This window comes from Paroedura picta, chromosome 4 (assembly GCF_049243985.1).
Source record: "Paroedura picta isolate Pp20150507F chromosome 4, Ppicta_v3.0, whole genome shotgun sequence".
NCBI classification, from domain to species: domain Eukaryota; kingdom Metazoa; phylum Chordata; class Lepidosauria; order Squamata; family Gekkonidae; genus Paroedura; species Paroedura picta.
Genome location: NC_135372.1, coordinates 76,798,348 through 76,823,490, shown reverse-complemented (window position 1 = coordinate 76,823,490; position 25,143 = coordinate 76,798,348). Strand labels below are relative to the sequence as shown.

The window sequence follows — 25,143 nt, the reverse complement described above, 5'->3', positions numbered from 1 at the left end:
AATACTCCAATTTCAGCTCCAAAGTTATATAAATAACACCCTGCCAGGGCTATTTCAGCATGGGGAAATGGCAACTGGAGGGGGTGGGGCCAAATTAGGGTGTTCCAGGCCAAATTAGAATCCCATCAATTTTTAAAATGGCATTTCCTGCAACTGCAAAGCAAGTGAGTTGGGTCTTAGGAATGATGATTCAACTCTCCCTCATAACCATATATAAGTGTGTAGGGTTGCTTGGAGAAAAGTAAATGCTTTAGAGCAGTGGCCCCCCAACCTTTTTATCGCTGGGGACCACTCAATGCCAGGGATCACTCACCGGGGACCACTCAACGGCTTTTACTGAGGCCCGGTGGGGGGGTAGTTTACTCCTCTACTCTCAACCACTGCCCTAGCGGTCTCTGATCGCTATGGTAATGTTTAAACATCCCTTCAAAATAAGATACAGACACACCACAACAATGAACATAAGAAACATTTTATTTTCATGGAAATTTTAACTCATGACAATGACAAATCAATGGGAACCCTGAGCTTGTTTCTCTGCAACAAGATAGTCCCATCTGGGAGTGCTGGGAGACAATGACACCCGAAGTGTGTTGTAAAGGGCTGGGGGGGATGAAGTAAAGGGCCGGGGGGGGGGAAGAAGGCATCCTTCGGGGCCCACCCCCAATTAGTCGAAGGACCACATGTGGTCTGCGGCCCACAGGTTGGGGATCGCTACTTTAGAGGAGCACAGTGAGATAGATGCTGGAAAGTATGGCCCTTACCTCACTATGTTCGCATTCGCATGCTCTGTTTTTGTAAACATGAGTGCATGCCACATTAGGGAGAACATAAATTGCTTAGGAGAAAGAGGCTCTGTAATTCCCAAGAATCCTGGATTTGTATTCTTGTTCTGGGAAATTACTGTAATAAAACAAACCAGCAACTTCCGTGTATAGCTTTAGCTGGGGAATTTTATGATGTCCACCCCTATTAAATAGTGTTATCCTACGTAGAATTACTCTAATCCTGTTTACATGTTACAGTGAATGCATGTACAGCCTGCATGTAAATGTGTACCACCTATTAATAAGAAAAAGTCAACACACATTCACTGTAGAAATGAAATGGGAGGTGTAAAACATGTATAAATGTGGGGGTTCAACCATATGTTCAGCTAGTAATGTGTTATAATGTGAGAATAACAGGAAAATGATTCCTATCATCTGGAGGTCAGTAATAATTCCAGGAGATTTCCAGTTCTGCCTGGAAGGTGGCACCCACATAGAAGATCTATATTTGTTTATTCTAAGTGGTCTTACAATTTAGGGTAACTATGTCACTGTTTATAAGCTCTGTTTAAAATAATGTCAAAGGTTGATAAATGCCATTTTGGAAGATATGATTGGATTCACTTTCCTCCTGAAGAGCATGCTACAAAATTGATTGTGAAGCGAATTTTATTTTTCAGGCAGTAGAAGACAAGGGCATTACAAACAATGGAGGTGAGGAGAGAAAATGAAACTATAAAGAAGTACCTGACAGTGTCTTTTCAGCACCAATCATAAGATGCTGTACAAGCAAAAAGAAAGAAAGGAGAGGGGAGTGTGAGATGGAGGCAATCTTTGGGCCAGCATTTAATACAATCATATTTCTGGCTCCCAGCTACACATATAAGTATATAATGTTGTCTGTGCTACAAAAAAGCACAGTGTAATCCTAAACAGGGTTATGCTTCCATGAGTGCATGGACTTCAAAGGACTTAGAAGGGCATGAATCTGCTCAGGATTGCAAGGTAAACACTGTGGTTCAGAAAATGTTGTGGAACAGCTAATAGCACATCAGAATGATATAGGCAAGCTTTGCAAATCAAATGCATTGTAATCGATAATCCCCAGTTCTCCTGATCCGTTGTGGAACAAAAAAAGAAAAGTCATATAACTTTTGTATTTGTTCCATGAGGTATTTGTTCCATGAGGAAGATTCTGATATATTTTCTATAAATATTTTCAATGTGATTGCAGGATTCTACCCCTCCTAAAAAGAATCAGGCTGTTTATTGGGTAGTTAACAATATTCCTTCACATAGAAGGAAGAGATTAGAGCATTTAAAAACTTTTTCATGTGGGAAGGGGATGCTAATTTGAAAAGTGTTTCGCCTAAGGTGGGGGAGGGAATTAAAAAAATACTTTTCATTTTCTGAGCCTTGCTTTCAGGAACTTTTTTTTAAAAAGAGAGACCAGGTTCACTGCATCATTCCAGAGGCCTCAAACAAAATAATTCTTTGTTCCCTAGTGAAACATATCTGCAGAGGAGCTGACTGGCTTCCTGTGAAATACAGCCCCACAGATGTGCTTTGCTGCAAGTCACCCTGCTTTTGCTTCCTTTGGTCAAGTCATCAAGAATAGGCACTTTGTACTGCAGTGAAAATGATGCTGGTGGGCTCCCCTGATCTCCATTGAGATTAAGCCCTTCTTGCAAACCAGTCCAACTTCCTGGTGACTTTTTTCTCTTAGGTGTTTTTTTTAATTTGCAAAGTAAGATGGAATAGCAGAGTCACTCTAACAAAAACAAGAAATGGGTTAAAAGTTTTCAGTCTGTTCCCATAAATGAAAAGGAGACCCCATGATGTGAAATACATAACAGAACAATAGCTTAAACTTCAAATTGCAAATGATGCTGCACAAACTATAAAATATCGCAGTGTTGTTCACTGACTGGAATGCCAAAGATGAAACTGGGCACTAAAAAGCATCTGCGAGGGCTCTTACTATGGGCCATGGTGCTAAGGTTCCAGTGTGGAATAGAATACCTCTTAGAAGGCATCAAAGACAGACACAGCATAAATATTTTTATCCCTGACCGTTTAGGCACTGGGAACTTCACTGCCCCAGCTCCTGTGCATGAGCACAAATCAGGGGCAGATGAGGTGAACCCAGCCAAATGTTACCCCATGTGGGTGCAGGAACAGGTGGGGCAATCTGCCACAATTAAAACTCCAGGCTGCAGCCCGGCATGAAACCTCCGGTGCGTAAACGGTACCTTTCCTACCAGGCTTTAAAGGAATGTTTTTCAAACTCAATGGAAACTTTGAGTTTGCCTGTACAGAGCTGTGCAGATGATAGAGCGCCAGCTGAATGTGGGCCCTCCAAGGTTTTTTCAGTGAGGACTCTAGCAGCCGCATTTTGTACCAGCTGAAGTTTCCAGATCAAAGCTGAGGGCAGGCCTGCACAGATGGATGGTGAGGAAAGGGACATGTCCAGACACTCAAAATGGCAGGCACTGCAAAAAACCAAATGCATGCTTGAAATAGACCCTGTTAGACCTCACTTCAGTAAAAACCAGATTTCTGGGGATTCCTTCACTGTGAGACAAGTGGAGGGCAATTCGGGGCTGCACCTGAAAAGGCAAATTTCAGTGCAGAGACAGACAAAAAAACTTGACCCTTTAAAAAGGCAAATCCAAACCAAAACCCTAGTGCAGCAACAATCTCAGGCTAGCCTTCCACCACTTAAAATAAACCTTGTCGGTTCCTGCTTCAGTTTGTTTTGTTTGCTAACCATGTAGGCCCATTCATACGTGTCCTGAGTCTGACCTGAGGAGTACCTTTTATCTGGACACCATGCAATCTGCTGAATGATAGAAATCTTGCTTCACAAATGTAGTACACACTATAAATCCACTATTCCACTCATTTATTTAAAAGCTGTTTGCAACAAAAGAAGTCAATCATGTGCTGGATCATCAGTGTCATGGGTCATAGGTGAAAGGTTTACTACAAACACGCTCACCTGCTGTACATTTTCTTGTGGAACCTGTTTGCTGGGTACTCAGTACAAAAGTTGCACATTGTCTTTGTTGAGCCTGAAGTGACACAGACAAGCCTCCCTGATGATTGCAAACAAGAGTGGCTGGACACCAGCCTCAGTCAAATGTTGTGGATCTTCAGTCATCGTTTGAAAAGATACTGAGAAATGAGCATGCCTGTCTGAATTAGCCATAATTTAGCGACTTGTATTATAAATGCACTCATATTTGTTGGCTGTGGTGATAATAGGTATTATAAAACTAGGAAACTGAGCTGCCATTACGTTTAGAGACTAGAGTTGTAAAGTTATTTTAAAGGGTGGAATTTGTGACAGTAACAATGAATAAGGAGTCCATTTTACAAAAGATCCTTCACAGGGAGAAGGAGATAAATTTCCCTTACTTGTTAAAACCACAATCTCAACACTTAGTAAAGGTCCTGTACTCTACAACAGATTCTCAGCTGTTTGGTTTAGTAGTTAAAGATTTGTACAAACCATTCATTTTGCAACATACCATGGTATATATCAAGACCAACAATTTTTCTAATTAACCCTGTTAGTTTGACATCCAGTGTTCTAATTTATACTGCCCAGATTAAAATATGTAGGTTTTTTTTAAAGCTTTTGGTGCCGTGCTAAAATAATACAGGATTTTTAAAAAGCAACATTGTTAACTGCTGCAACTCAGCTTACATTCACTCTTGTGGCATCAAAGCAGTCTGCTGGTAACCTAGATATATACATTCCAGCCATTCCTACAAGACAAGCTTCAAAGCCCATCGGGAATGATTTCAGGACCATTTTCAGTTACACAGAGAACATCTAATCCCAGCTACTGAGGCCAGTTCATTTTACATGATTGGCCTGTCCAGAGAGATAAAAGAGTGTAGGCCCTGGATTCTTTACAGGGTCATCAAACAGACATTGTAAAACAGACTACTGAGCAGCAGAACTCCAAAATGCAAAAAGAGGAATTGCCTTCTCAGATGCAGGGAGCCTGTAGAAAAGCAAGCCACTTGGAAGAAGGGTCCGAAATCCACTGTATTGGAGCACTGATGACCACAACTCGGGAGAACACAAACAAAGCTGTTATTGCCAGCAGCAGTCCTGGGGAGCCCTAGGGCAGTTTAAGAATGCTGTCATTCTAGGCAGCCACCCAAAGGGTGAGTGGCAACATAAATACTACTTGCTCTCTCTGACATGACTGATCCCTCAGGTAATAAAAGGGCCCCAATGGCACCAGTCTGTGTAATTTAAACCTTGTTATGCCAACATTTCTGAAGCTGGTCCAGTCAAAACTGACTTGGGGAAACATCTTTCCAACTGCAGTGTTCTTTGCTACCAATATGAAAGCACTGTTGCAGCGGGGGAACATGGAGCTTTCCATGTAAAGAGATGTGGAGGTGACATTGTACCCTCAATATACCTATAACCTCTATGTGAACAACTGCTCAAAATATCTCTAGTTCAATGCAATTTAATTGATTGTATACCCTGCCTTTCTCCGCAATGGGGACCTGAAGCGGTTTACATCATTCGTGTCCTCCATTTTATCCACACAACAAGGATTCAAACCTGGGTATTACAGGTCATAGTCCTATAATCCAGCCTTTTTCAACCTTTTGACCATGGAGGAATCCCTGTAATAATTTTTCAGGCTTTGAGGAGCCCCAGAAGTGGTCAGCTGGTCACACCTCTCTGCCACACACCCCAGAACTGACATCACCATCTGTGTTAACAGGCAGGTTCAAGGAGGACTGAAATGAGTATGTGGAGTGCCGGGAGGCAGCTTAAAGTGGGAGTAAGTGTGCAGGTTCCACCCCCTCCCAGGCATAGAAAGCACAAGATAACTCACTCAGCCTTGAGGGGAGGGGGAGCAACGGAAATGGCTGGTTCCCTAGCTTGTGGCTGAGTCTGTTAAGGCAGGAGGGGAAAGGCTGTGGACCCCCTTCCAGAATTCCTGTGGACCCCTGGGGGGGTCCATGGACCCTTGTTTGGGAATTCCTGCTCTAATCACTGTAGTTTACTGGCTCTATGGTATATACAGAGCTGGATCCAAACCCCTGCTGACACAAAGAGAAGGTTATAAGGACTTCTCCCTCCAATTCAGAAATTTATTCTGCATCTTATCTAGTCTTGCAAGCCATGGTGATGAGGGAGATAAGGAGTGGATTAGGTTACCCTGCATCTGAATGCTGCTGATGCTTAACAATGCTTTACCTGTGATGTCACTAGAAGACAAGTTAATGATTGACATTGAAACTGGTATTCCTCATGAGCCCTTCTCATAAGGGACACTGGTATACTTTGTGAGGGCAAAGGCAAGGGACTGAGCATCAAGTAGTAGTAGGTAGCAGTAACAGGTAATAGTAATAGCTAGCAGATCCTTGCTAGAGGAGGGGTGTGAAAAATCACTTAGCTAATTTCTCAGCACAGACATTGATTCCACACCAGTCATAGTTCACCTGCCCAAACTTCACCCCTCAGCAGTGAGAACACTGATAAAACTGTTCTGACCGAGCAGTAATATCAGGGCTCTCAGCCTCACCCACCTCACAGGGTGTCTGTTGTGGGGAGAGGAAAGGGAAGGCGACTGGAAGCCATTTTGAGCCTCCTTCAGGTAGAGAAAAGCAGCATATAAGAACCAACCTCCTCCTCCTCCTCCTCCTCCTCCTCCTCCTTCTGAAGAAATGTCCTGAATGCAGCCTTGCATTCCACTCTGTCTTCTGCTGTTTCAGCATTAGGCTTCCAGTCAATGTCAGCATATGCGTCAGCATGGAGACTTCATGATTCTCAGGAACTAGTAGTGGCTGTTAATAGGACAGTTTGAGAAGTCCCAATTACAAGCTTCATTGACAAATTCAAAAAATGCAGTCTCTTCCTCAAGGTGTCTCATGAAATATCCTTGTTTGGGTTGCCTCTTGGGCATGGCAGAGAATTACAAGGTCTGTACACAAGATCTTCCATCTCGGCAGTACTGGAGCTATCTGAGATGTGAAAAGAGGGACAAAACAATTCCCCAGATTCATAGGATCTCTAATGGCTCATATCAAGGTCTCTTGGTGTTATCACTGCAGCACTATTGAAGTTTCATTGAGTTGCTGCTGCTGCATCAAGAGTGCATGCTGCCTATTTTGCCATGGTGCAGCACCTGCCACCTTGAGAGAACCATGGGATCTAGGGGCACAGTAATTCTGTTTGTCTTTCTATAGTCTGGTAATCAGAAATGCATATGGCTCTTCATAAATAAGGGTCACAGTATCTGCAAGAATTCTTCCACCCATGTATGCCTGCCCACTCTCTGTAATCATCCAAAACAACTCTGCTGCAGGAACCTATACTATCATAGGCATATTTAGCAGGGATTTGCATGCACAGTCTTTTGGAGACCAGATTCCTTGAAGGACTGCCTCCTCCCATATTATCGAGCCCACAGTTAAAATGAGCCTCAGAAGGCTGGCTCTCCAGGCAGGCAGCAACAGAGCTTTTTCAGTAGTGCCACTCATCTATGGTATGCCTTTACCATAGATGCCTACATAGATGCCTACACTTTCTTTTAGCAACAGGCGGATGTTTTACCCGAGTTTTTAAAGTAGAAGATCAGTCTTTTAATGCAATTTTTATTCATAGAATCATAGAATCATAGAGTTGGAAGGGGCCATACAGGCCATCTAGTCCAACCCCCTGCTCAACGCAGGATTAGCCCTAAGCATCCTAAAGCATGCTCTTAGTATGCTCCTAAAGTATGCTCTTAGCCTGAAACTGTTACATGTATTTTAAGCTGCTCAGTGATTTATGATTTTATTATCTGGGTGGGTATTTTAAAGTTGTTAAAGAAAATCCTGCATTAATGTTCTGAAGGCAGCACAGAAATAACCTAAATAAATTAAAAGATGGCCATTATAAATGGTGCAGCAGAAAACGTTATCATATTTCTTTAATTACTTTATAGTTCACTTTTCTCAGTTTTTTCACTAGGGCAGATTACAACTTTTTAAAAAATGACAACAATTTAGAAATACTCCACAGATACTAACATTGCAATCTTATGCAGAGTTACTCTAGGATGAGCCCAGTGAATCTGGAGTACAGGGTGACTTTACAAATAATGTTGTCCTTATCAATTATGGAATATTATTGGTCTATAATAAATTCAAACAATTGCTATTAAATGTTTGCCAGTTATTTAAATTTATTTGTTTTCATTATATTAATATCAGAATTATTAATTAATTTTATATACATAGGGATTTATATCCAGGGATCTTGGATGGAACCCGGGCTCTGCCCTGGCCCCAACCATATGCCTGGCGGAAGAGCTCTGTCTTACAGGCCCTGCGGAAAGATGGTAATTCCGACAGGGCCCTTAGCTCCTCCGGGAGCTCATTCCACCTGGTTGGGGCCAGGATCGAAAAGGCCCTGGCCCTGGTCGAGGCCAGGCAAACGTCACGGGGGCCCAGGACAGTCAGTAGATTCATACCTGCAGAGCGGAGAGCCCTGCGGGGGGCGTAAGCAACCAAACGGTCCCGCAGGTAAGTAGGACCTAAGCCGCATATGGCCTTAAAAGTTAATACCAACACCTTAAACTTGACCCAAAAACAGACTGGTAACCAATGGAGATGATGGAGTACTGGCTGAATATGGGCCCTCCAAAGTGTCCTAGTGAGGACCCTAGCTGCCGCATTTTGTACCAGCTGTAACTTCCGGATCAGAGTCAAGGGTAGGCCTGCGTAGAGCGAGTTACAGTAGTCTAGTCTGGAAGTGACCGTTGCATGGATCACAGTGGCTAGATGTTCCGAGGACAGGTAGGGCACTAGTAGCCAGGCCTGGCAAAGATGAAAAAAAGCCATCTGGGCTACTTTCGTGACTTGAGCCTCCATAGACAGGGAGGCACCAAAAGTCACTCCCAAGTTCCTGACCACTGGTGTAGATGTTAATTGTACACCATTCAGGCATGGGAGGCACACTTCCTGGTCCTGCCCTCTTCTGCCCAGAACAGGACCTCCGACTTGGAGGGGTTGAGTTTCAGGCGATTTACCACACTCCATATGACCACCCTTGCCGCCTTTTCCATCCATGTAGAATCGACCTCAAAAAGGCAGAATTACAAGCAGGCTCTTTCCTTTAAATTTCTTTGCTTTGGTAGGCCTGTAAGGAAGAAGGCACTGCTTCAAATAACAGGGGCACAAACCATTTAGGGCTTTATGTATTAACATAAACACATTGAATTAGCTTTGGTAGCAAAGAGGGAGCCAGTACAGATCTTTCAAGACTGGCATAATATGTGTCTGGTCAGAGACTCCCATTAGCAGCTGGGTTCCTGTATTCTGCAACATTTCCAGCTTCTGAACTGTTTTCAAGGGTAGCCTAATGTCAAGAGTACTACAGTAATCCAGTATGGAGATTACCAAAGCATAGATCAATGTAGCCAAGTTATTCCTATCTAGGAAAGGCTGAAGCTGGCAAATCATCTGGAGATAGAGATAGGCACTCCTGGCTACCACCACCCCACCACATGAGTCTCAAATTACAGTGATCTCAGAACACTCTGACCTGCACCCATTCTTTCTGGGGCAGAACAATCCCATCCAGAAACAAGTGCCCCTTAACTTCCTGGACTTGGGATCCCTTGACACACAATACCCCTGGATACAGTCTCAGTTTATTGAAAACATTTGCTACGTTGCAGTGCTCTCATCACTTTAATATTGTGCTGATACAGTTCCCTGAGCCTACATATTTCTCAGAGCCAAACTAGACATGATGCAGCACAAAAATTAGGCTGCCATTTTAAGGCCTAATGTGGCAAACTGGAGGGAGGGGGGATCCCATAAAGGCCTGATCCTGATTGGCTCTGCAGTACAAGAGGCAAGGGCCCTCTTGTTCTTCCCCCTATGCCTTTTAATGTGGGCAGTTGTTTTGGCAATTATAAAGGCCAGAACATGAGTGCTTTGTTCCAGCTGTGGTTTGGGTTTGATCAGCATTGGGGCTTTGCAGCATTTTTAAATCTCCCATAATAGGCTTTAAAATGGAAGCGACATCCCCATGTCCAAAACATGGATGCCATCACAGCCAATATCCAGGTGGGGGCAGAATTACAATTCATCTTTAGACTAATGGATCAGTTCCCCCCTGGAGAAAGTGGCAGCTTTGGAGGGTGGACTTTATAGTATCACATCTCTACTGAGTTCCCTCCTATTCCCAAAAACTGCCCTCATCAGGCACCACCTCCAAATATCCAGAAATTTCCAACCTGGAATTGGCTGCTGCTAGTCACAACAAACATGAGCCTCTATGCATCGCATATAAGATCCATTCCATCATTATGAGTCTATGATTTTAGAAGTGATCTAGGTCTTAATACTGTAGCCAATCACAAATCAGTTTGTTAAGTCAGTGAAAGTAAAGTAAAATGTTACGGTCTTTTCAATATGCTGGTTTTTAATTGGTCAACACATAGCACAAGGTTGCCAGTGTGTAAATTATGGCTGTCCAATGACAGCAAAGAGAGCAACTGTTGTACAACTTTGCCAGTGTTTATCTAACGCAATGACATTCACCACATTGTTAATCAAATAGCAAATTGGAAATAACCTCACAGGAATGGAATGGTGTCAAAAGATACATGTTGCTACATTTTTCCAAATTAAACTTGCCATTTTTTCCTTTTTCAGCTTTTTTTTGTTTAAAAATATTTTGACATTGGCCAACACAAATTCAGGAGACTGGTACCATAAATTAAGAGATGTTTCAAACAAATGTCAGTTTTTCAGTCTTTTGAATCCACAGCTACTCAGAGATTCAAACAACATTGCACATATAGTGAATGTTCGTTTATTTTAAGATGTAACCAACCATACCATTATATTTATAATGCTTTTTGAGCTACTTATGGAAGCTACACTGTTTACTCATTTTTATCTTTGAAAATATTATTAGCAAATACAAAGAAAATGTTATTTGATCAGTTTATTCAACTGAGCCAGGTGAATTAGCATCTACCTTCCCTCAAAGACTATTATGCTTAATAAAACATATATTTTACATTACAAACCCCATGAAGATGTAATTAAATGTGCAAGCAAGCTGCCTTTCCATACAATGTTAACAATAGTGATCTGAATCTTTTAAGTCTCTTTCCATACGGATTATGGCTCCCCTGCTGTTTGGAAAAGATAATTTCACTTGTAACCCTAATAACTTGAGCATGGCGAAGGCTGGCTCCGTGAAAGGAATGCACTTCACTGCACATCTTGGCTCAGTTAGAAATCGGAAACAGATGGTCCTTGCGGCTGGCTTCCCACTCGGGTCCACTCAGTGCCAGCCCACGGTCGCTGGCTGGTTGCTGCTGGCACTGTGTGACTTGAACATAGTAGGACAGTGGCAAAAGAAATCAAATCTTTTTCATTGAGCAGCACACTCTAATGTGGTTTGACAGATCTGACATTCTATACCCAACATCTAGTTAGAATATATTAACCTTTTAGTTTTCTTAAGCGCTGCTCGCACACGTTGTAAAGCCACTTACTGAGAGTTTTGCAGATGGGAAAGGGGCTTGGCAAAAGTTGACATTACAAAATAAGGTCCTTCGAAGTGTCTCCTGGAATCGTGAAAAGAGAGAAATGCTGTGATCAGAAAAATGAGATGCTTAGAGTGAACTTCTTGACCTCTACTTGCCCTGTGTCTCTTGGGGTCCCTAGGGATGCATTCTCTGTCCTCTTCTGATCTACAAATTATCACTGGACTTCGTTCCAGCTTTATCTCTCTACTCTTTCATGTTCTCCCTCCCTTTGGTCACTGTCTCCAGTGTCATATATCCAAGGCTGAACTTCTCGTTGGCCCTTTGAAGCCTTCTTCTTTTTGAATGTTCTCCATGTCCACTGACAATACCACTGTACACCCTGTAAAATATGCATTGAGCACCAGTACTGGTTCAGTCCAAGCAACTCAAGTGACACATGAGGAGGCAACAAGTGTAATGGTGGAAGACATTATCTTTATGCCTATACTAGGGGCAAAGCCTGTTGTATCCAAGAATACAACGGGTGCTAGAGCTTGGCAGTGGGAAGAGGAAGGGGAGGAGTTGTCCAGTCTGTAAGGACATGGGGTTGAATGTGTGTGTTGTGTGGGAAGTTGTGGTGGCGTGGTGGCAAATGAGGGCATGGGTGTGGAGATATGGGTGTCAAGAAACTGTGGTTTAGAATGTTCATTGAGTGTGGGAGAAGACTGACCTTTGATAATTGTGGCATAGTGGTTACAGATGAGCTTTCCAGAGCCATGTCTTCAGATATGTGAAGGGAAAATCAGACTGGACTCTTCTTAGGGGAAGATTACATGGCAACCAACTCCCCCCAGTTCTGCGACATTTCCCTTCTTGTGTGAATTAGGCCACATTCACCAAAATGCCCCTCTGCCCTAATACACATGGGGTAGTCACAGTACACAGGTGTCCACCCTGTTCCTTCTTTTCCATTTTTTCACTGTTGATAAAATGTTATGTGCCCACATGCTTCTTTCATGGTTGCTCCTTAGAAGAAGAATAGATTTTTGTACCCTGTTGTTTACTACCCAAAGGAGTCTCAAAGCAGTTTACAAACACCTTTTCCATTCATCTCCCCACAATAGTCAACCTGTGAGGTATGTGGGGCTGTGAGAGATATGAGAGAACTGGGAATGGGCTGCAGTGACCCAGCAGACCTCAGGTGTCTCAAAGCATTTTCCAATCATCTTCCCTTAATCTCCCTCTCACTATTTACAGTTTCAGGCTGTAAGTATTTATTTAGATCTTCCTGCACTTTTCAGACTCATAGGACTGATGCTGGTCTGCCTGTCTGTGCCCCAGAATACAAACAGTTGCTGGTAAGGGCTGGCCATAGCCCATAGCCCAGGAGGGAGCGGCTCCTGATTGGCCCCTCCAAAATGGCTCCTTTGAAGCTGGACTCTGAGGCATTGTACGATTTTGAAGTCCCACCTCCAAACCTCCAGGAATATTTCCAACCCAGGGGTTGCTAACCTCCAGGTGGAGCCTGGAGAGCTCCTGGAATTACAACTCACCTGCATAGTATAAAGATCAGCTCCCCAGGCAGAAAGGGCTCCTTTGGACAGGGTTGTAGTAGAGAAGAAACATTTAAGGCCTCCCACACAGGTTATTGTTGAATTGAAAGACTTGAGCCCTACTGCACAGGGTTGTTGTGCAGATGAAGCAGGAGACAAAAAATCTAGTTTCAACTGCAGAATAACGCTGTGCAGTAGCCTCAAATTTGCAGAGAGTTGCAAAGAAGAAAGACACATGGCTTGGCTGTGTCTAACCCCCAGCCAGAGCAGTATTTTAAGTGAGAAGGGGCTTTTCTGTGGCCTCCCTACCAGGCAACAGTTTGGCAGAAGGGGAAAGTCCTCCCCCCCTCAAAAGGAAGGCCCTCGGGTTCCCCTGCGTTGCTCTTGGAAAGGCCTCCTTCCCTCAGTCAGGGCCTGTCAAAAGGCCTCAGGGGGGGGGGGGAGCGCACTCAGCAGCCTCCTGCCAGCTCTGTCAGGGTTCTGAGGCAATTTGCAGTTGGACATGACAGTTAGGACAGCCTTGGGGTGAAAAGGGCTGGCACAGCCTGTCCAAGCCTCATCCCCTTCGGCAGCCCTTCTGACCTCCTCTCCCTTTGATGGTCAGGGGCAGACTGGCAGCCATTTCTCCAGATTGCTCCTGGCTGGATGGAATTTTGATCTGTCCTGGTAAGGGGCCAATTGGAAGGCGCTTTGCGCCTTCCAATTGGCCCCTCCACTTGTCAGTCCAGGGCCATGGGACCAATTATAGCTCCTTCCCATTACGGTCTGAACCCACCCCAACACCCCTTACTGTTTTATTAAGACGGAAAAGATGTTGATGTAACTGGGATTTTAAGGCAAGCTGTAGAGGTACACATCACATTGGAACCTACCCAAGCAGCACAAGAGGAGGCACGTATTTAATTGAAGCCAAGGTTGCCTGTTTGGGATTAAGGTTGAAACTAGACCTAGAGAAAAATGTCCTGTCCATTTAACAGAGGCTTAATGTATGGAAATTGGCAGATGAAGCTTTTGACAGCATGGAGGTAAATAGCACCACCTGCTAAATAACATTCAATTCAGCCTCTGTTAAAGAGACAACACTTTTTTTCTCCAGACAATTTATAATCTTACTCAAGTTCCATCCAAGATGAGATGGAGAAGAAGCTGGCTACCTTGGATGAAGAATCCTAGGTGGCCAGCAGCAAAGGTGGGCACCTTATTTTCTGCTTCCTACCCAGGATCCTTCCATCTGAGATTCAATTACACTGTACCCTGTGTTGCAGCCATCCAAGGTGGCAGAAAAATTATAGAATAGAATCATAGAGTTGGAAAGGGCCATACAGGCCATCTAGTTCAATCCCCTGCTCAATGTCATATCAGCCTAAAGCATCCATAAGTAGTAGCTGTCCTGGTGCTTTTTAAAGACAACCAGTGAGGGGGAAATCCCTATCTACTCAGGCAGCCAGTTCCATTGCTGAACTACTCAGACTGTGAATTTCCCCCCCTGGTATCTAGCCAGTACCCATAGTTTAAACCCATTACTGCAGGTCCTTTTCTGCCAACAGGAAACTGTCCCTGCCCTCCTCTAAGTGACAACCTTTCAAATATTTAAAGACAGCAATCATGTCCCCTCTCAACCACCTCTTCTTCAAGCTGAACATTCCCAAGTTCCTCAGCCTTTCTTCACAGGGCTTGATGCCCTGACCCAGGATCATCATTGTTGCTCTCCTCTGAAACCTCTCAATTTTGTCCATATCTATTTTGAAGTGAGGGCTCCAGAACTGCAGTCTGACCAATGCAGTATACAGTGGGACTATGACACCTTGTGATTTTGATGTGATGCCTTTGTTGATACAGCCCAAGATTGTATTTGCCTTCTTTACCACACCATCTGCTCCTATTTAGCATACAGTCCACAAGTACCCCAAGATCTCATTCCCACACTCTGCCATCCAGAAATGTATCCCTCCATCCAGTATGTATGCTTCTCATTTTTGTGACCCAGTTGTAGAACTCTGCACTTCCCCTTATTGAATTGCATCTTGTTTTCATTTGCCCATTTTTCCATCATGTTCAGATCTCATTGAACTCTGCCTTATGTGGTATTCACTACTACTTCCAATTTGGTGTCATCTGCAAATTTGATGAGTAGCCCCTCCACCGCCTTATCCATATCATTGATTAAAATGTACCAAGCCCTGTGGCACTTCACTGCTCACCTCTCTCCAATCTGATGAAATATAATTGGCAATTACTCTATCAGTATGGTTTTTTAACCAGCTCCCTATCCACCTAACCATCTGAAAATCCCATCTGCAGTCCTCCAGTTTACCCATTAGAATATCATGGGGAACCTTAAAGAAGAAGGCACTTGGAGTGACCTGTAAGTTTGAATCAGCTGTACATAACCCTGATTTTATCTGTGTCTCTTCTTACTGTTGTATTCCCAATATTCAATATTTTGCAAAGACATATCATGTGGCTCTTCCTCTGTTGCCCTCACTGAGAACATATATCCAATTGTTCATTTATAAAGTTCAGCAAACCCAGGCTGGTCATGTCACACTGAGAAGCATCTGTTGCATGGCACTTCAGGAGGAAAGTGATGGCAAATGCTAGCACTCTGGGAAATTCTTTATGAATTATTATATATACCAGAAATAGGACTCTTATCTTGCATTTACTAAAGATACATTCCTTTGCTTGCTGTAACCCTGCCTTGAGTTCATGTGCATGATTATTCTACTAAGTTGTCTTAAATTTGGCCATTTTATAATGAATCTTAATCCTAGGCCTGCTTCATACATTGTCAGGGTGTCAAAACTGTTGCTTCCCTGTTACTGGTTGGTAATGTCTGAAGATTAAAATCAGAGAGATAAGCCAGCCCCAGCCTTCAGTATTCCAGCCAGGGCAAACATAGGAATAAGCAGTCCCTATGTGTTCTGTCCATTTCTTATGTTTCACACCTTCAAATGTTAACAAAGTAGTTTAGAATATTTGGAGAATCCAGCAGTATCTAAATGGATTTTAAAAGGGGTTTAATAAAATCTTGATCCTCAGAATCAGTCTCAGTTATTCTGGGGACCTGAATAAAAGTCTGGGATAGGGCCCCAGAATCATTGCCACCGCTGCCGCCACCACCATCACCACGACTCTTGGCAGGGCCTCCCTTCCCCGTACTCCCCCCCACTTGGCCCTTGCCCTTTGGAAGGTAAGCAAAAATGGCCTTCACCAAGCTGATTGCCTGAGCCCACAACAGGACAAGCATGAGCAGCCATCACTGTGAGTCAGACTGTTTCTGCATGGAGGGCTAGAATGCAAGTGGCCTCCTGCTTGCAAACATGGGATGGTAAACCCCGCGTTTGTATCCCTCCTCATCAGAGACCCTCTCTGCCCCATTGCAACTTTTTGCCTCCTGATGAGGCTGCAAGGGATAACAGAACAAACTTCTCCCCCCCCCCTTGCTCCTTGGCTTTCCCCGTTCATTCCCATCTCCAGAAAACACAAATGGGGCTGTGTTTTGCCTGCCTGATTTGTGAAAGGCTGGACATAGTAACTGGAGCTCAATGTAGTTTTAAGCCTGGCCAAACTCTCAAAATTCTGCAAGGCCTGCAAAAGGAAGCTCCTCCACCAGGCATTTGACTGAGTTTAATCCGACCTCAAAACATCTGACCTAAAAATCATCCGGCAGTCCCCCCCACCTCAAGCTATACCTTCCATATCTGAAGAATTCTGACCTCCCTAGGGGCTGTTCTATTGAAATGTTTAATGAATTAATTGTAGTAAGCTGTTAAACATATTTATTCATTGTTAGAACTGTTATGTTATGTTGTGTTGCGACTGTTATTTAATACAATGTTCTATGTTCCCTAAAACATTCCATGTAAACCGCCCTGGGCCATTTGGAAAGGGCAGTATAAGAATCTAATTAAATAAATAAAGCAGAAGCTGGACAAATATCTAGGGAGGGGGGTATAGCCCCTAGGATGCATATGTAAGGTATTCCAGTTCAGAATGATACATAGTAGGACTTAGCCCTCAATTCTCCTCCCAATGCTTGTGCTGTTGTGTCAAATTTACCCTTCCAGTTTGCTCTCTCCTGCTTACCAAACCTGATGTGCTTATAGGTCCTCCTGCTACTGTTTGCCTGCCCAGATGCCTAGCCCTCCATCAGCCACCAAATGCCTCTGTGCTTTTTTAGTCTGCGTCCTCCTCGTAGTCAGGGCAAAGTAGCTGCTGTCTGAAATTCCCTCACTGTGCACTTCTGTTTATGTTAGGATCAGAACCCCTTGATATCTTACTGCTAGTGGTCAACTGTGTTGTTATGAAGTTCCCATGTCTTTAACTGTCAAAAACAGGCAGGTGAAAAGTTTCCCAATCAATCTGTATGCCCAGTAAAGCTCTCTCTCTGGAGAGAGGTGAGTAGCGGGGTAGCTCAGGGCTCGGTGTTCGGCCCGGTACTTTTTAACATCTTTAAACAGCCCCGTGGCGCGGAGCGCCACGGACTGAATAAAGCCAGTCAGTCAGTCAGTAACCTTTTATTGGCATAAAGAATAAAGCAGTAAGGGCACTGTGGGAGGAGTTCGGGCGGGCCCTGTCCGGGATAAAAACTCGGAGGTGCCAATCAGGAGCCGCGAAGCGGCTCCTGATTGGCCCCTCCAAATGTCCATCCCGCCCGAAGTAGGCAATGGGGAGACACGCGAAGCGCGGCTCCCCATTGCCTGCTTCACCCGCACAGCCACAGATGAGCGGTCGGCCGCGACGCCTTCTCCCGGCTGCCGGAGCGGCCTCGCGGCATCGTAGACGCCGCGAGGCCGCTCCGCCGGCCGGGAGAAGGCTTGGGAGAGCCTTGGGGGCGGGTGGGCCTGGCCGCCTTCTCTCGGCTGGTGGAGCGGCTTTGCGGCGTCGTAGACGCTGCGAGGCCGCTCCGCCGGCCGAGAGAAGGCTTGGGACAGCCCCGGGCCGTGGGTGGGCCTGGCCGCCTTCTCTCGGCCGCTCCGCCAGCCGGGAGAAGGCTTTGGAGAGCCTTCGGAGAGCCGCAGCCGAGGAGGCCCCGCCGCCGCTCGCCACTCCGCCTCAGGCCGCCGAAACTCCAGGACTCCGGCCACTCGCCAGCAGCTCACAAGCCGCTCCAGGTAGTCCCCCACCCCCCATACCCACTCTCACTGCTAGCGCCCATTGCATTTCAAAGGGCAATGGGCTTTTTTACTAGTATTTAATAATGATCTAGATAACGGGGTGGAGGGACTACTCATCCGGTTTGCAGATGACACTAAATTGGGAGGACTGGCAAATACTCCGGAAGATAGAGACAGAGTTCAACGAGATCCGAACACAATGGAAAAATGGGCAAATGAGAACAAGATGCAATTTAATAAAGATAAATGTAAAGTTCTGCATCTGGGTCAGAAAAATGAAAAGCATGCCTACTGGATGGGGGATACGCTTCTAGGTAACACTATGTGTGAACGAGACCTTGAGGTATTTGTGGATTGTAAACTAAACGTGAGAAGGCAGTGTGATGCAGCGGTAAAAAAGGCAAATGCCATTTTGGGCTGTATCAACAGGGGCATCACATCAAAATCACAAGATGTCATAGTCCCATTGTATACGGCAGTGGTCAGACCACACCTGGAGTACTGTGTGCAGTTCTGGAGGCCTCACTTCAAGAAGGACGTAGATAAAATTGAAAGGGTACAGAGGAGAGCGACGAAGATGATCTGGGACCAAGGGACCAAGCCCTATGAAGATAGGTTGAGGGACTTGGGAATGTTCAGTCTGGAGAAAAGGAGGTTGAAAGGGGACATGATAGCCCTTTTTAAGTATTTGAAAGGTTGTCACTTGGAGGAGGGCAGGATGCTGTTTCTGTTGGCTGCAGAGGAGAGGACACGCAGTAATGGGTTTAAACTTCAAGTACAACGATATAGGCTAGATATCAGGAAAAAGATTTTCACAGTGAGAGTAGTTCAGCAGTGGAATAGGCTGCCTAAGGAGGTGGTGAGCTCCCCCTCACTGGCAGTCTTCAAGCAAAGTTTGGATACACACTTTTCTTGGATGCTTAGGGCTAATCCTGCGTTGAGCAGGGGGTTGGACTAGATGGCCTGTATGGCCCCTTCCAACTCTATGATTCTATGATTTACTTGATGAATTTTGGCTTGTGAGACATATGTTTAAAACACAGAAGCCTGCTATATATCATTTGAGGGTTTCCCCTTTTGTGTCTTTCACAGCAAACAGTAGTAGTGTTGAGTGGTTGAAGGGTACTAGTGTTGGACTAGGACAGGGGTGGTCATGCTGATAGTGTCCATGGACATCTGACGAGTCACAGTTTGGCCACCCTTGAACTAGAATCTGGGAGACGAAGGTTTGCATCTCCCCTCATAAAAGCTCACTGGGTGTCCTTGGGCCAGTCACACTCTCTCTGCTCAGCGCAATTCATTGGGCTGTTGTGAGGATAAAATGGAGGAGAGGAGAAGGATATAAACCACTTTGGGTGCCCATGGGGAGGAAGGCAAGATATTAATTAAATCATCTATCAGTCAATCTAATACAAAGAAATCCATTAGCTGGAACTTCTCATGGTGTAAAAATTAAGTGATTAGGAAATAATTTCTGTTTTGCAGGCTACTGTTATAAGGAGAGGTTGCAGGGCTGCAAAAAGGAAGCAGTACAATACTCCATGCAACTCAGATGCTCCCCTGATTCACCCTGGGTAGCTCTGCACGAGAGGAGAAAATATCCCAAATCAATGATGTGTACTTCTTTACACTGTGGTAGGAGCACTTTTTACACAAGTTCAGTAGGTGGCAGTGCCTATGCCATATAGAAAGCTGCATGAAATAGAACAGTAAAAGAATGTACATTTTACCAAGGCTGCTGAGGCTATAACGCTATTTACAGAATCCTCATGGATAAAGTTCATTCAGAATTTTTGCAGAGAGCTGAGAAGGGAGTGCTTGCTACCAGAGGCATAGGTGGTTGCAGCCAGCTAGGCTGCAGATAAGATGGGTCATACTAGAGGCCAGCAAAGGAAAGTAACAGCAGAAACTGGTCTTTCTGCATTTCCATCTGGTTTTGCTTCTAGTGGCTGCAAAAAAGAAGGGTTCTGCCCCATCAACAAACAGCAACAGACTGTGTCTGTCCTATTAGTCACTTATGGGATAAGCAACACCATTCTATTATGGTGCTTCAGCTGTGGAATTCTCTGAAGAGTGTCTGCTGGTGACCCTGCCCTGAACAGAAGCAAGTTTAAAGCTTGCCTCTCCAGGCACAGCTTTCTGCTTTAAATATTGGCTTTTCATCTGATATATATGTTTTAATGGTTCATTATATTGGCCTGTGAGGTAAGCAAATAAGAGCACCTGGCACTAACTGTATTTGAATAGGAACACAAAATTTGATATTAGAGTCATTCAATGCATCATTAGTCATCATAATGTCTGACTTTCTGTTTGGGATAACTGACTAGGAGGTAGACCAATCCCTGAAACTTTCTTCAGGCTTCAAAAAGCCCCAGAGGTGATGCCATCAGACCATACCTCTCTGCCATACCCCTGGAAGTCACATGTTGCCAGAAGTGACATTACCCAAATACTCTCACTAAATGTGACATCATACTCCATCGCTCCTCATCCCTAACACCAGATTTGGCCCAGCAGCCTACTCCACTGGGCTGGGAACAGGGCCAGGGCAGGGCTCCATTGCCTTTCCACCCCCAATGCCAGACTCCTCTCTCTGGGGTGGTCTTCCTGGCTTTGGTGCTTGCATACCTATCTGTCCCCTTCCCAAGTCTCCAGGCACTCCAGCTCTGCGGGCTGCTAGTCACAGGGCTTGGCCAGGTTCGCACACAAGAGGTAGCCATTTCCCTCAGCTTGCCTGAGTGTGGCTATCACAGCCTGAAGGAAAAAGCAGGAATTCGACTGTCACGGCGGGGATTTGGGCTCTCTTTCTTACCTATTGCAGGGAGCTTCCCCCAATTCAGGGCAAAAGCCACAGTGATGACCTCCCCCCCTCCAATTCCAAAAATGTCCCAGTGGCATACTCCACTAAGCTGGAAACATGGCTGGGACAGGCACCTGCCACTCTGTCAACCCCTGACTCCCCACCAAAGCAGTTAAGTTATAATGAGAGTACTTACCTTTCTGGACTCCAGTTGCTACCATGATCAATGAGCCTCAGCCAGAAAGGATTTTTATGACTGGGGCCTATTCCTTTTCCACCCCCTCCAGGTACATCATTGGCCATTTTGGGAGGGTGGGCAGATCATCATGACCATATATGGTCATATTACCCAATAAATGGGTAATTATATAACTAACTCCCACCCAATAACAGAAACCCTTCTGAGGCTGTCAAGAAACCCCAGGGTTTCATGAAAACACTGTTGAGAAAGCCTAAAGTAGATAAACTGATATTATCTGCCCTGAGCCTCAAAGAAAGAGTGGGTTCGAAAATTAAAGATTATTATGAATACTCATCTCAGAAGCTTAATACAAGTAGGACACCATATCTTTCTCTTTGCTTCACAGCCTGATACAATGAAGCACATCCAGGCTGCAGTTCTAAGAATACTTTCCTGGAAGTAATTCCAATGACTTATGAGAAGATCTGCTTGGGATTGCTTCCTCTGTCACTGAATACTCAAAGTGGGAACACAAAAGAACTCAAATGAACTTTTGCATGGACTGTTTCCACAGCCGTGAAAAATGCCAACAATGGCTCCCATTACATTCTGCAGAATCATAAACCTTCCACACAAACAGGGTTCTTAAGGAGAAATTCTGAATGTTTTTTTTTTTTTGCTGCATGGTTTGTGAATCTTTGAAAAACGCAATTTCCCTCCTCCGCGGCTCGCAACTGCGAGTGAGGCCTCCAGAACTGCACACAGTACTCCAGGTGTGGTCTGACCAGTGCCGTATAAAATGGGACTATAACATCTTGTGATTTTGATGTGATGCCTCTGTTGATACAGCCCAAAATGGCATTTGCCTTCTTTACCGCTGCATCACACTGCCTGCTCATGTTTAGTTTACAATCCACAAGTACCCCAAGGTCTCGTTCACACACAGTGTTACCTAGAAGTGTATCCCCCATCCAGTAGGCATGCTTTTCATTTTTCTGAACCAGATGCAGAACTTTACACTTATCTTTATTAAATTGCATCTTGTTCTCATGTGCCCATTTTTCCATTGTGTTCAGATCTCGTTGAACTCTGTCTCTATCTTCTGGAGTATTTGCCAGTCCTCCCAATTTGGTATCATCTGCAAACTTGATGAGTAGTCCCTCCACCCCCTCATCTAGATCATTAATAAATATGTTAAAAAGTACCGGGCCGAGCACTGAGCCCTGAGGTACCCCGCTACTCACCTCTCTCCAGTCTGATGAAACACCATTGACAACAACTCTTTGAGTGTGGCTCTCTAACCAATTCCCTATCCACCTGGCTTGATCTTGTCAAGCCAGCGGATCCTTTGGCGACCATGTTTCCTTTTGCCGCTAACCATGCCAATAAATAAATAAATCGTTCATTCAGAAAAACAGTTGTGAAATGGCAGTCAAGGTACTTTGTTTTCATGCATGCATGATGATTCAGCACACGCACACACTTGGGTGATTCAAATGCCATGGGAATCAAGGGGTGTATATTTGTGATTTTTAAAATTTGTCCCCATTAACAACATAGCCATAACTTTCATGAGGGGCACTCCATTCATAGCAATAGAAGGGTCCCAAAGCAACATACATCCAGACCTCTCCCTCCTTCTTTCATTGTCTTGCCAGCAGCCTCAAGTTTGGGGGAGAGGATTACTTTTGATTGCATTATGGTGTGAGTGCATTATTGCGCATGCTCAGACTCTCCCAAAACGGGAGGCATGTTGGGAGGCAGGACCGCCCACTCTCCCACTGGAAATGCAAAACATATGTTGCAATTGGATTCCTGATCGATGACAGGAGAAAACCTGTCCTAGAATGCCAGGTACATTCAGAGTCCAATGCAGTGAGAATGCACTGGCAAATCAGAATTACGGATACAGTCTTAGGGAGAAGCACCAAGCATGGCTTTTCCTGCGGTCTCCCACCCCCTGTGAAGGTTCTGACTGAACAGCAGCAAGCAGTGGGAACAATCTATCTCAGAAGTATGACAATTTATACCTTCAGCAGTGAAATGGGAAGAGAAGAACTAGGCTTTTGCACCCTGCTTTTTACTCCCTGAAGGAGCCTCAAAGTGGCTTACAATTGCCTACCTCTGCTCTCCCCACAACAGATCCTCTGAGGTAGGTGAGGCTGAGAAAGCTCTGAAAGAATTGTGGCTGGGCCCAAATCACCCATCTGGCTGCATGCGGAGGAGTGGGAAACCAAGCTTAGTACTCCAGACTAGAGGCCACTACTCTTACCCACTGCACCCACCTGGCTCTTTGTGCCGTCTGAACTATTCTTAATTTGTACTGGGTTACAGAAATTAGTCCTCATTGCTGTTAATCTAAGGGATAATTCCTCTTTTATTTTGCTTGAGGTAAGTGGAGTTGTGGCATGTGGAATGGGATAGTTTAGCTCAATTTCAGAAGGTCTTGGATGCTAAGTCGTGTCAGTGTTTGCATTAGGAGACTGCCAACAAAGATTTTGCAGAGGAAGACAATGGCAAACCACCTCTGTTTACTTACTTGCCTTGAAATTACTACGGGCTTGTCAGTTGTCACTTGAATGGACTTTACATACATACACTGCTAGGTTTGGAGAGGTGGGGAGCAAAATAGCATTTAATTACTAGTACAAATACAAAAATAATATAATTTCTAGTTTTACACTACATTGTTATGCTGTTTGCCCTCTTTCAGCTGGTCAGCAGCAGCTTCATGGGTTTGCCAGTTTCAGGTGGGCCTTGGAAATACCCCGGATCTTCACACTTAGATATGTTCCCCTGTGGAAGCAGGAGTGGACTTATAGCATTATACCCTGCAGAGGTCTCTCCTTTCTATGAACCTCAGCTTCTCCAGGTACCACTCCCAAATCTCCAGGAATTTCCCATCCAAGAGTTGGCATCCCCTAAATGTTCAGGATGTGCAATTCTTTCTGATGTGATATCTGGGATGACCAGTTTACATATAGAGAATCACCATATACTGTAAACCAGCCCAAAGTGTAAGGAATGACCTCGACTATAGAATCTGGGAAGGCTTACCATGCACATAGATCCCCAATTCAGGTAGAAGACATTGCTACACTTCTTGATGCTGGCTATGTTAGAATTAGGTTAAGATACAATGCTTCACTGAAAAGAAACCACATTTTGGTATATTTATTGCATACTTTATAACAGAAGAGTTCGTTGTCCTCTCTGATATTTGTGTGTTTGGTTTATTCTCATGAGGTGGAGTCTCTACTTGATAGTTTTGTTCCTTAGTTCAAACTATAGACAGAAAAAGCTCCCCATCCTGGAACAAGTTGTTCCTATCCCTGTGTCTTATTGCTAATAACTGGTGGGTATTGTTTTAAACACACCTTGTGAGTCTAAGAACAGGAACCTGAGCAAATAACCTATTCCTGATTTGCAAACTCAAAGGAACATCACACCTGTGCCACTGTAGTACTAATACCTGCTATTGCGATGCAGCCTACCATACAGTAGCTCTCATTTCTCATGCTAGTGAGATCCTACTCAAAATCATACAACAAGTCATAGCAACAACAACATGCAACAGTCACGGTAGCATTGTGCCTGCTCTTGCACCCGCCTTCCCCTCCCCATTTCCAGATTGATTTCTTTTTTAATGGCACGGTCCACGTAGCTACAGAACCACAGAACGATGTGCCCTCAATTAAAAGAGGGGAAAACAAAGAGCACTCTGATAGCCAACTGCAGGGCCATGGAGAGGTGTTTTGAGCCCTGGTCCTGTCCGGGAGGGCTCTTTGACAAAAGCCTTTTCAGGACTTCTCAGCTTCATCTGAGCCTCAGCCAGATGTTCAAGAGGCAGAGAGCTCTGACTAGTAGGAGGGAATGAAGCTGCACAGAAGCCAGAGCTTAGATCCTAAAGCTGCTACAGGAGCTCCTCATTCCTCTGCCCAGTCTCCAGCTGCAGCTTCCTACCTTGTCAGCCCACCTGGCTCACCTAAGCCAATTAAACAATGCCCGCTATGTGCTGGAAGAGAGCTCCAGTCTAAAAGACAGTTTAGCAGGACAGTTGCTAAGTACAGAAAACTGTGAATCATCACAAAGTGAGGTATGAGCGGCTGCTAACAGCCTATACTGAGGAGTCCTGGGTTGTGGACACAACCTGCGACCTGCTCCTTCGGCTGATGCTCTTGGACTGCCTGAAGGAA

The 25,143-nt window shown here is 44.7% G+C and overlaps 1 long non-coding RNA gene across 2 annotated transcripts in view; it reads right to left on the bottom strand.

The window, feature by feature from the left end:
• LOC143835604 (uncharacterized) overlaps positions 1–25,143 on the bottom strand; it is a 142,569-nt gene that overhangs the window by 101,453 nt on the left and 15,973 nt on the right. For both annotated transcript variants that reach the window (XR_013230240.1, XR_013230241.1), the window contains exon 3: positions 11,318–11,389. This is a non-coding gene — a long non-coding RNA (uncharacterized LOC143835604). The remainder of the gene's footprint in view (positions 1–11,317; positions 11,390–25,143) is intronic.